The sequence below is a fragment of the Delphinapterus leucas genome, chromosome 6 (assembly GCF_059928025.1).
Source record: "Delphinapterus leucas isolate spDelLeu-1000000601 "Yukka" chromosome 6, BTC_Dleu_Yukka2, whole genome shotgun sequence".
Taxonomy (NCBI): domain Eukaryota; kingdom Metazoa; phylum Chordata; class Mammalia; order Artiodactyla; family Monodontidae; genus Delphinapterus; species Delphinapterus leucas.
The window spans coordinates 66,592,182-66,605,691 of NC_143134.1; positions in this window are offsets into that span (position 1 = coordinate 66,592,182).

The window sequence follows — 13,510 nt, forward strand, 5'->3', positions numbered from 1 at the left end:
TTCTCTGTGAGTGACATGTTGTCTTGTATGTCAGAAAAGAGACAAGGAGGAAGACAGGCATGGTTGAGGCTGCTTTCCTTAAAGAGTTTTTCTGTAAAATGAATATTTACAAGATCTTCAGATTTCTATTCTCACTGAGGAGACATCACAGAACCTGTTTACATTTTGATGTTTTACAGATATTGGAAAAGAGAAATAAGTAAATAAATACAAATAATAAAAGAAAAAAAAATTCCTGCACAATTAAGAATCACCAGGGCTTCCCTGGTGGTGCAGTGGTTGAGAGTCTGCCTGCCGATGCAGGGGACACGGGTTCGTGTCCCGGCCCGGGAAGATCCCACATGCCGCGGAGCGGCTGGGCCCGTGAGCCATGGCCGCTGAGCCTGCGCGTCCGGAGCCTGTGCTCTGCAATGGGAGAGGCCACAGCAGTGAGAGGCCCGCGCACCGCAAAAAAATAAAATAAGTAAATAAATAAATAAAATCAAGGGCTTTAAGTGGGACAACGTACCAGTTTCAAAGTTAGTATTAAAAAAAAAAAAAAAGCAAGACTCAAAGAAGGCACATCTTTAGTTCTCTGGTTAGTTATTTCCTATTGAGTATGTTCTGTGCTGAAATTGCACTATCAGATGTGCCTTTTAATGGCAACTTTTGCAAAAGAGTCTGAAAATAAAAGAAACTAAATTTACCCTTTTATGCAGGAGGATAGGTACACATAGAAATACCTGTTTTTATAAAAGTTTATTCACTCAGTTTTATTATTTCAGTGCTTCAATGACTCTTATTTTTCTAATTCAAACAACTTGGATCTTTTTGATCCTTTTAAACAGGAATGAAATTGGTATTGCTTATCCCATGAGGGCAGGTGTTATGTTTGACTTATCCATGCTTGTATGCACCTAGACAGGAGAGGTTGTTACAAAGCATGTACTCAAATATTTGTTAAAATAATATGTCAGTAAATTTTACAATTTGGGACTGTCCAAGTGACATATCCAAAGTTGACTTCAGCCTAATCATTAAGACTAGAAATAAATGACTTCGATATATCAGGTTTTGTACTTCCCCTTGATGAGCAGTCATCAGACATTTCTCCAAAATGATAGTTCAGTTCCTTCTCCTGAGAAGTATAAACAATTTCACTTGCCTCTCAGCTCATAAGATGGGTGTTCCGGAGACCAGCCCTTATCAGAGGTACTGGGTAGATTTCTTCTTTCTCCTCTTCCCTTTTCCCTTCTTTCCTCTCTCTCTTCCTTCTTTTCACAAGTATTTTAGGTAACTGTTGTTAGTAGCCATCAGTTTATGCTACATCTCGTGACACCTGAGTTTCATGAATTCTCAGATGGAAATATATTTATTTCTTTTATAAAGAGAGACTGTGTTAAAAAAAAAAAGATTCTTCAACTATCTACAAAAAAGAAACAGACTCACAGACATAGAGATAAGACTTGTGGTTGTCAGTGGGGAGGAGAGGAGGGAGAAGGATGGACTGGGAATTCGGGGTTAGTAGATGCAAACTATTACATTTAGAATGGATAAACAACAAGGTCCTACTGTATATCAGAGGGAACTATGTCCAGTCTCCTGGGATAAACCATAAAGGAAAAGAATATTAACAAAAAGAATGTATGTATGTATAAAACTAATGTTTTAGACAAAAGTTATAGAAAGTAGAGTATGGTTGTGCTCATTGGGTGTTTGAATAAACATCATTTTATACACTGATAGCCCCCCGTTAGAGCATTACCAGCTAAATTACTTCTAAATAAGGAAGTGGCTGTGTCTGTGCCAGCCGCAATTCTGGATGTTTCAGATTAGCTGGTGAAGGTAGTCTCAGCAATATAGAAGACATAATCACTCCAGCAAGATTAATAGCACACCAGAATTGTTAGCAGTTTTAGCCAGAGTAATTCAGAGTCAAAAACTCTAAGAATGAAACTGTCTAGACCCTCTGTAATACTCTTTATCTTGCACGTGAAAGGTGGTTCTGGGTATGAGCTATCCTCTGAAAAGAGGGTATCTCTAGTTGAGTAGTTTTCAAATTTATGATTCAGGTTGTAAATAGAAACAATCCACAATCTTTTTTGATAAGAAATGGTGAATTGCTACTCACATTTGCCATCGTTAATAATTCTGTTAACCATAGTAACTCATCTATGTTTATCACTGTTTTTTCAGACTTCCATAGAATCTGAAGGAAGCTTTCACTGTGTTCTATTTTGAGATGCTCCATTCTTTAACACATTGGTTTTAAAATTCTGTGGAGAGGTGGTTGCTATCCACTTGTAAGATAATATATTAAATATTAAGTACAAAATGATGTTATGAATACCCTGTATTTGATGAAATTTTAAAAATGGAATTTTCACCCAGTTCATCTGCCTGGTTACAATTTGAAACTCTCCTGACATCTCAGCACTCCCTTAAGTTTGATGGGGACACTGTTGTCTTTCTGACACACTCCTTGGCCTGTTGCAATTCAGTTGCTTTGTATTTGTATTTATGGCCCAGTACCTAACGTAACCTTAATTTCTGATGTAATTAGAAAGTTCATATATATTTGAAGGTAAAAAGGATTAAAATGTGTGTCACTACTAGATGAATAATTTATTTCTATATCTTTGAAGTTGCTTGAGTAAATGTTCTTTATAAAATATCAAGGTTATTATTCATGACCTTTTCTTTAAAGTTTGGGGAGAGTGTGTGAACATCAGAGAATGAATTGTTTTAAAGGGTAATAATTCAGTCAAGATTATTTTCTCCACGGAGGTATGATCAAGACTGTGAATGTAGCACAGACTACCTAACGTATACTGATGTTTTATTGAAGCTGCAATGTGTATTGATTCCATGTTGAAAACTATGGGCAAGTCTCTTTCGAATGAGGTCAAGAAAGAAAAATCGTTATTTCCTGATATAAACTAATTTATCATTTGAGACAAGCATTTTCTTCTCAAATTGATTTCTTTTTAAATGCAAAATCAGTTTTTTCCTAACTTTAGTTTACAGTAAAGCAGAAGGCAGGAAAAGGTACTGCATGAGTGTGTGGATTGATGTGTGTGGATCCAGATGCTGTGCTGGATTTTTTTGTGCGGGAAAGTCACTTAAAATGGTCTTGGTCTTATTAGATATTTTTACCCCTGAGGCTAGGCTGTTAAGCGACATGGAATAATGCTTACGAAAACATATAGCCAAACTTTTAAAACAGAGGAGTGGCCCTTTTTCCAAAACACCATGGAAGACCATTGTCTACACTTAAGGGGATAAATGAGATGAAAATAGACCTAATTTGAACAACTCATTCTTCATGTTTAAATAGGAGTGATAGCTTACTTTCCCAAAGTGAACCCACTTGATTTTGCTTGAGTACTCAGTGTACTTACTATGCCTTCCTTGAAAAATTTGGGCCATAAGGTCTAATTGCAAGCAAACAGAGTTGGAGGTATATTCTCTGAGCTGTGGGCTCCCACAACTCCCATTAATGCTAATGGGAGTTACACGTGTGTATTGAGGAGAGAATAATATAGCCTTTGAAGTTGGAGGTGCTAATTGAGTGTTTTCTTCAGCTGTGCTCAGCTTCAGTGGCTAAACTGAGATCCAGCGGTCTAAAATGTCATTCTCCGTAAAGCCCGCTGAATATTATCAAAGCAGACTGGCAGTGAAAGAGGAAGCTTAAAAAAAAAAAAAAAGAGTCTTTTCTTCCCCCAAATGGAGAAAGAATTAGCAGGTCAAACAAAGAAGGAGCAAAGAAGTCTCAAGGATGGATACTCCTTTCCTCTAAAGTGGTTTGAGCTGGCGAACCTGTTCAGAGAGTGAGAAAGAGGCCCTTTCCTTTGGGGGAGGTGCCTGCTCTGTGCAGATTCTTTGTCGTATGAGGACTACTCAGGGCTGAATATAGCGCAGCTCTGCCTTGCACTTTGGCCAACAGACAGGCAGGTGGAGGAAGTACTTGTCCCTGTAAGTGATTAGATGAATGTAGCGACGTCCTAGATGTCCATGATCCCAGGTTTCCAGGCCGCTGATTTCTTATTTTTCCTTTTTTGTTTTGCATAAACTCCTTTGCAGCAGTAGTCTTTGTAAAGACTTGGTAAAAAAATATTTCCTACGTAACTTTGTCTTGTGGCTAGATCAGTGTGATGCCCTTGCTACTTTTTGGAAACTGAGCTAACTTAAATGACATTTACTAATAATGGATTAATTCATATCATATTTGTGCCCGAAGGGCAGTATGTTAAAGATAATAGTATGGTATTAAAAAACTAAAAAAAGAGAAACTCATATTCTCATTAATTGCCTTCCAAATTTACCAAACTATGAGGGCTTCAATTTTACTATATCTTAGAGACAAAAAAGGAAATAGTACAGGAATAACTGTATTGTTCATTGAATAGGAGCTGTTTCTAAGAAGACAGACTACTACTTATTAATTTCAGAAAGTTCTTAACAGAGAAGATAGTTGGCCTGAGAGTGTAGAAATGTAATTCTTCTGGTCCCTCAGGGGCTTCAGGACAATAACAAAACCAGTTAGGAAGTTGGTGGTTGCCTCTATGGACTGTCATGTAGAAGAGGGATTAGACTCATTTTGTGTTAGCTCAGACAGCCCAGTGTGGATCAGAAAGTGGCAGGTTTTGGGATTGATCCCAGGAAGAACTCTGGAATGATCTCAGCTTCCTGAAAATTACCAGAGTAGTTTTAGGAGGTAGAGGTGAGCAATCATTTTCTGGGGGTCCTGGAGAGTCAAAGGATTCAAGCTTTGGATAGAAGACACAGCATGATGATGTCAGAGATGCTGTGATGCTATAATATATTAGTCTGCCTGTATTCTCACTTAAATTTATTTTTAGTAAAAAAGTCACTAGAGGAATAGTCTCTGTTTCTAAGTATGGTTGAAGTGTTCTGTTCCCTAGGATGAAAGCATATAGTGTATAGTAATGTTTACATCCTCAGCATTAGTGTCAGGGATAGGGTCCATCCCTCTCTCTTCCTGCTCTCCTCCCTTCTTCCAGAAATGGATGAGGCCACTGACACCAAAGAATGCAACTTGTCCTTTAAAATATTTCCTACGTAACTTTGTCTTAACATGTATGTAATTGTTACATTCGTTATTTGGTCTTTTCAAAAGCCATGTGTGTTGAATACCCATTATGTATTGGATGTAATAGAAAGCTAAAATTACCCCCCAAAAAGACAAGATATAAGTAAAATATAAGCCCTTTATAAATTGATTAAATCTTAGGTTTATATTACTCAATGATAGAATGGTGACTATAAACATGGAAACAGCTTTTGATGTGATATTAATAATTCTTTTCATGTAAATTTTGATATCTAATACTCTGTAGTAAGTCTTAATGCTATAGCTAATCATAGAACATTTCATAATTCAAAGTCATTTATTCTGATTTTAAGTAATCACACTTGAGGTAATTGTTGAACCATGCGAATGGTCTTTCGTAGAAGATAATGCAAAATTTTCTCATTTTTAATATATTCCTTTTTACTTTTGAAACATACATAAATGCATTCTCTTTGAAAATATTTCAAACCTCATAGAAGTAAACAATGAAAGATGCTCTTCATCACCTTCATGCTCAGAGGTAGCAGTTTGTTGTATATCTTTCCAAATCTCTTCCAGTATACTATAGTTTAATAGCTGTGGAACACATGCATATGGCTTTATAGTTGAAGCTTGTTTTGCTTTAACTAGTAGAATCACATTATATGGATTGTTCTCCAATTTGGGTTTATTTTTACAGAACAGTATCTGGCCTCTGTTTCCATGGCAGAACATATAGATCTACCACTGTGAGGCTACATTGTAATCTGTTGTATAATGCACTATAGTTTATTTTATTGTTAATCATTGTTTTATACAATGCTTTATACAGAGCATGCTACAAAAACCCTTAAAAGAGGCCTTTTGAATACACATAATAAGATTGTTGTGAGATTGTCACCTAGAAGTACATTTAGTTTCATTTAAACTACTATTATTATGGAGCCATAGGTAGATTATACGTGTAGATTTATAAAATGAAAACTGCTATTCATGGACTAATGTCGCATAAAAGTCTGAAACATATTTCGGAAACACTATTTCAGTCTGAATTGCATATTAATACATTTATATATTCTTGAAAAGTTATTTTATTGAATATTGTTCACATTTACTCAAGATTCACTTTAGACTTTTGCCTGATGCAACTTTTAACCAGAATTTACTTGTTCTTCATATTTGGTGTCTTTCTAAAGAAGTTTTCAGGAGGGTTACTTTTATAGACATTGTGTAGATACTTCTAGTAAACGAGAGAAAAGATACATGCAACTAAAATTGACGTCTATAATAAATCCTAATCCAACAGAGACTTTAAGGATGGAGGAAACATTTAGAGTCCTCATGAAATGCTGTTTTTTTAAAGTACTGGTACCACCTTGTAGAGAGCTGTTTTCCTTTATGTCAGTCACTCCTATGAAAACAACACTGTGTAATGGACATAGAAAGTCACAAAGATACTTAAGAGACTAGAAGGTAATAAAACAGCAAATGCTAAGCCTTTAGAAATTAATAAATAATTTGGGACCAAGTTTAAGTGCCATTGGTTTGTGCACATGAAGATATACAGACAGTGCCAGCTGCAGCATTCAGTTCAGACAATGCAAAGACAGGTAGGTACACACTTGATTTGGGATCAAGTCCTACTGTGACTTGTCAGGCTGTTTTGAATGGATGTGCCCACTTTTCCCCTTCAGTAGCACCTCAGATACTAACCCATTGAAGATGAGGCTTTCAGAAGATTAGGCCAACTGATTCTCCGCATACGTATACAAGGCTTTGATTTCCTAACAGAAACACATTTTCTTAGTATCTATTAATTTGGGACCCAGCCATGGTCTTTGGGCCAGGCATGCAGTTGGCACAGGCTGGCTCTGTACCACCTCTCAGTAATTTCCACATTATCCCAGGTTGGTATCGGTTGGAAGAACTATAGCATAAGGACCTGATTTTGGTGCATTTGGCAAACAGAAGTAACTGTAGCTTCCTGCTGGGGCAGATTTGCCTGCATTATCCATTGTCTGTAGTAAGCTGCCTAAAGCTGATTAGAGGATTTTATTGTGGACGCAGAACTTACCTTTCTTTCCTTCAAAGGTGAAGCTTCTGGCCTGCTGGCTGGGAAGTGTGTAGCTGTACTTTGTCATGGGGAGAGAGTTCCCAGGGAGAACCATCTCCCTTATGTGTCTTGTGATCTGCAGCATTCAGGAAAGTAGAGAAAGGTCGAGAATAGTACCACTTGTACTTGGAGGTTCCACCAGCCTCAGTGTGCCCCAGCAGAAGTTTTCATCCTCTTCCCATCTCAACGAGCTTCCCTCTCAGATGTCGTGTCCTTGTATCAGTCAACAGCACCACCGTGCTTCGGCTCTGTTGTCCATGTTGGAAGCTTCTGGATTTCCCTTTGCTTATTCCTGTTGTCTTGCCTTTCCTGTTCTATGCATTCCCACATCATCACTTACACAGTGACCCTTGTTTTTTCCCACGTCTTTCCATTTTGCTACCAACACCTTAACTGAGCAGAGTTTCCTTTTTCCTATTGCAGTAACTTGTCAAATGCTCCATCCACAGTCTCTCTGATGCCCCTCACTTATTCCAGGTCCTGCCACCTTTGGTCCTAGACCCAAATTCATATACTTAACCTTGGCATTAAAAAAAACAAAACAAAACAACACAACAAAACATATTCTTCAGTGTTGTTTGAATTCATGTGGCAAAACATAGAACATGAAATACAGATATATTTACTGGGTGAATTATATAAAAGAAATATGTTTAACAGGTTATTTAGATACAAAAAGGACTAGTTAACATTGTTAAAACCTAGTCTTTTTGAAAGTTATAGCATAGTCATCTACCTCACCTTCACCTTTGAGTAATTACTTTATAAAAATGGCATGTGCAGGTGTCAAGTCCTAGCAATATTTGTGATTAAAAAAAAAAAATCTCAGTCGCTTGGACAGAGGCAGGCTAATTTAGCTTTTGGCTTTTTGTCTTTGAATCGAATAATCACCATTTTTCCCCTCATGCTGTTGGGGTTGTATTATTACAAATAAGAGGTTTTTTTAGTTGATGAACAGTTAAAAAATTAGATTAATTTTACTTATTAGAAGGCGCGTAATCTTTGAAGTATTTTACTTGTTCCATCAGACATTTGAATGTTCCACTATCTAAAAAAAGAATAAACCATGAATTTAGATTGAGAGACTCATATTTCAACTTAAAAATATAAAACCATTGTGGATGTTGACGTGGCAAGTTTTAAATTAATTACCTAGGTTTAGAAAAATTTGCTTTCAGAAAGGTAATGGTTGGCAAATAGAGTTATTTTTCTGGGACTTGTTTTTATTTTTTTTCCCCCTCTCATCTAAACTAGATCACTTCCTGTTGTATACTCCTGTTGTATAGTTTAATGAAATGTTATATGGAGATTTTTTTAAAAGGTGGGGAAATTAAAGCTCTTCTAAAATCTAAACAAAATAACACAGCAGAACTAGACTGAATGGAATAATGTCCTGCTAGCTTAAGATACTGAATGAAGCCACAGTGTGTGCCAAAGCAGTGGCTTGTCACTAGGCTGTTAAACTGAAAACTTATGAGTAAATACTTCAAATGTCATTCTGTGGTGTTCCACCCATCCACTTCTTGTATAACACACAATGCTGTTTTACTGTACACATCAAATGATTCCATGTTCGTTTTGTCTGACGAAAGTGAAAAGGGGAAGGCACTGTCAATGCTTAGCTTGGATTCAGACATCTGTTAGAGGCCATGCAGTCTAGACGGGACACTGGACTGGGTGTTGGGACCCTATCCTAGAATCAACGGTATATGCCAAAGTGATTTCACAGCAATCCTGTGAAGTATTTCCTCTACTTAATAGATGGGAGACTGAGGTCCAGAAAGGGTAATGTCCACACAACTAATAATAATAGTACTCAACAAAAATAATAGGCTTACAAAAACCGCACTGTATGCCAAAATGCTTAAAACGCGAATCGTTCTTATACTTAACAAGTCACTTTATTCTACATATTAGCCCATTTAATCTCAATACCAGTCCTGAGGTAGAGGATTTTTTTCTCTCATTTTACTCATGAGGAGCCTGAAGTAAAGCGAGTCTTAGTAGCTCAGTTTATAATCAGAGCTAATGCAAAGCTAAGCTTGTCTTATTCAACATTTGTGTTGACAATTTAGATGTTGAAAATACCTTGAAATGTTTTTCTCTGTACATAATTTGTATAAGGAAGGAACAGGTATGGTTAAAAGAGAGAAAATGTCAAATGATTAAGAGGAAAATATAAAACATTCAAGGATGCCTTTTATTTCTGTGAATTATTGGCAAACCATTTATTATAGGGTTATTTAGTTCTCACAACGTTCAAAGTTTCTTAGTAAAATAAAATTAAATAGTGATGATCAAAATTGGATTTTTTGTTGATTTAATGTTTTATTTAATTACTTTTTAAGTGCCCCGTTTTAGGAGGGACGCTGCGTTGCTCACGTTCTGTAGATTCTGGTCTGCATGGTCAGAGACCTTCATACAGTAACGAGAGCTTCCATGCGTGCTTTGAACATCCGCTGTGTTTCAGGCATCGTGTCACCTGTTTGTCATATATTAGCTCAGTTTATTCCCATGATAAGCCCACCAGATGGGTCATATTTTCCACAATTTACAGATGCAGAAATTAGGGTAAGATGAAATGCCCAAAACCACAAAGTGAGGAGCATTTTGAACAAACCTGACCTTGAAAAAACCCACACTTCAGAGCCTGTGCCCTTCCCTTGTACTATGCTGCTGACCTTTTTGAAGTGACCTACCAGCCATGCAGTCCAGTGCTGCCATATTAATGTGTCTGGACCCGGCCAGGTGTATGTGAAGTTACAAACTTGACATGGCTCATTTCCTGCAACATCAATTTTACTCAAATAGGGGAAACAGCATTATTTGAACATTAAAATCAATTTGGATTTATTAAGGAGGTGAATTTAAAATTCTCGTTTACCTTAAGAGGAGACAAGATCTCATAGAAGCTTTGATGTTGCTTTTATGGTTCCCTTGGGCTTTGGCCCCAGTGACCTTAGTCCTCTGGCTTTAGGGGTGCCATATGGAAAACACAGAGAAGCCTGTACTTCACTTGGTTCCTTCACTGAGAGGTCATGTCAGAGTCTCACCAATATGTAAAATGCCACAGCCATATCGACCTGTGCTTGTCCTCTCTCTTTGGGCCACTTATTCTTTACCAGTTGTAGAAATAAACATCATATGGCCCAACTCATGAAGACCCCTGAAGAAAAGTGCCTATTAAAGCCTCCAGAATGAAAATAATCAAGAGAGTATTTCTCTTTTTTTTTTTTTTTTGACTCTTAGGTACTTTTAAATATTTTATTTACATCATCCATTTTCCGTCACCAATCTAATGGGGGTCATTGATCATACATTAAACCCAATGGAGATTTTCCTGCATTCTGGCTAGTTTGATAAGTGTGTCCAGCTAATCAGATCCCAGATGCCTTGCAGCGGGGGACGGTTGAGCCAGAATATATGGGAGAGACTCTGAGGGTTTCTGAGTGACTCTCTGAGAATATGCCAGTCACTTAAGGGGGAGTGTGTGCTTTTCTGGGTGACCAGGCAGCCCTAAAAGGTACTGCAATGATGCTTTGCTAAGTGGCATACCGGAGTTTGAGACTATATCATGGTCCTCTTACCAGAATTCCTTATTGGGAATACCTTATGCTATTTCTCCTCTAGCACAGGCAGAACACTTTGCTAAAATTTCATATTACACATTTTCATTTCTGTTTAAGACAGCGGAACTGGGTAATTCAAATCTCTAAATTTTACTTTGGGGCTTGATTCATTTAATTCAACTATTTATATTGCCCACTTTACTTTGTAATTGTGTAAATATATTCTACATAAGAATCCAGAAATCTTGTAAAACTGTCTAGAAATCCTAAGCTTTGTTCTGAGCTTTGTGTTGAATTATAATAAATAACAGAAAAGCATTGTCCTGGGACATATGGTTACAATGCAGTGTTAAAGACTGACATCCTATAATCACAGATATTTGCAGCCCAAGTGTGGCAGGAACTCTCCATGTTAACTTGAATTGGAGTATATCTGACACATAAACATGCAACAAAAAATAACAGTTTCTCATAAAGTCAACCACAACATGAAAATATTCATTTTTAGTGCTTCTTTAAAATTACAGATCCTAGATTTGCATCTCACTCTAATGAATGAATATTTGCTCATATTATTGAAATAGCCCTTCCTTGACAACAGAAGTACTCTAGGGGTTGATCATCCTCCGCTACCGATGGCATTATAAGCACGGACCACTCTGCTTCCCAGTTATTCTACCGTTGTTTTTATGAGTGGTTCTACTTCAGCCCCAAATAGGCTTCTGTTGAAATCAAACATTCGGGTAAGGGTTTCCTTACCTGAAGCTACTGTCCTCCCTCTATGGTGAAGGATTCCCAGATCAAGTCTAAGGGAAAATTATGACTGTTCAGTGAAGGAGCTTCGCTGTAAAATAGGAGTTTTAATAACCTGGATTCAATCATAGTCTAAGTGGTGCACTTTGTGAATATTTTGAATAAAGCTTCTGAAATTTAAATTGTGACCGCTGGATAGGTAAGAGAGGTAAGGTTACTGTAGAGACATAAAAAATGATCTTTCTAGAAGGAAATAAAATAAAAATAATATATAGGGCTTCCCTGGTGGCGCAGTGGTTGAAGTCCGCCTGCTGATGCAGGGAACACGGGTTCATGCCCTGGTCCGGGAAGATCCCAGATGCCGCGGAGCGGCTGGACCCATGAGCCATGGCCGCTGAGCCTGCGCGTCCGGAGCCTGTGCTCCGCAATGGGAGAGGCCACAACAGTGAGAGACCCGCGTACCGCAAAAAAAAAAAAAAAAATATATATATATATATATATATATAAAATGACTTTTTAGGACAAGGGGTGGGGTGAGGAAGCTTGGGAGGAAGGGAGAAGGGCAGGATGGATTTCAGAATATCAAGCACCAAGTAGTAAAATAATACTTGGTACACTCAGTGGCATCTGGGGCTGGTTTTCTTCCTCCTAGAATTACTTATTTACTCCCTGGAAGTAAATTGAAAGTGCATTTCATGTCTCCTATATATCTTATGGCCTGGATTCTTGATGCCTTCACATAAGGAACAAATGTCTTTACATGTGCTTCACATCTCTTGTTAGGTTGACAGATCCACGTAAGACGCTATCATCAGGTAACGATTTTCCTTCTCTTGGTCGCTGTTCCCTTCTTTATAAAATGAGAAGGCTAGCCTGAGGAGATCTGTCTCAGATCCCTGTTGGTATTAGCATTCTCTACTTACAGACTCAAGCTGATTATCTAGCGTGAGTTGTTTTGTTTCAGTGTGTGTGTGTGTGTGTGTGTGTGTGTGTAAAAACTCCTATCCAGACCACTTTCCCCCTCCCACTTTTTGTCCTTCAGTATCTCCTTTCTCCTCCCCAGGGTTCTATCCCAAAAAGCAATTCCTGGAGACATTCCTTCATAGAGATTGTGTCCACATATATGGATCCATTCCTTATACTCATTTATAGAGGCATAAAATGGAAGTGGAAAGAAACATCCTTTTAGGTTTTTGAGGATGGTATAGTACACTTTGCACCTCCCCCCTTCCCCGAGAAAGGACTTATCCATGCTGTGGTTCCCCATGTGCTTCTTTTTTTTTTTTTGAATGGGCATGACTGTAAGACTTTTTTCACAAAAACAGACAATGGGCAGGATTTGGCCTGCTGACCATAGTTTGCCAATTCCTGTGGGCTTCAGTTCTCAGTATGTAAAATGAAAGAGAGAGAGAGAGAGATTATTAAAATAACTGCCAGGTACAATTTACAGTTTCTTCATGGATACATGTACTCCATATGCTTCTTAATTGTGGGCCACCAATTGTATCAGAGAGGTAACTGTAATAGCAGATGGATGGTGGACAACTAGTAAGTAGGATATGGTTATGTTGCTGAGGTTCATGGTGATGAGCAAAAAGGCCTCCAACTGGGTTATGTCTGTTGAAGCAGAAAATAAAGGCATGAGGGCTAACAGCAAACGACATGCATTGATTGCATGTCATGTACAAAGACCTCTGTTCATCCTCACAGCTATCTCAAATGGTTGACATCATTCTTATTTCAAAGAAACTGAGGCTTCTAGAGGTTTAGTAACACCACCTCTGTGTTTTCCAGTGATCTTGACTGAAGCTCTTCCCTTTTGTGGAATCAAGGAATCCACATTCTTTGACCCGAAGATTTCAGGTCATCTTCACAGTTGTTTTGGTGAAGTAGAAGGTGGCTCTCCACGCTCTTGCCTAGTTGAGTCGAGTGAGCTCAAAGAGCTGGCAAAATTATGATAATGAAGTTAAATTCACATCCCATTAAACCTAGGCCGATAGTTAAGTCCAATTATGCTTAGCA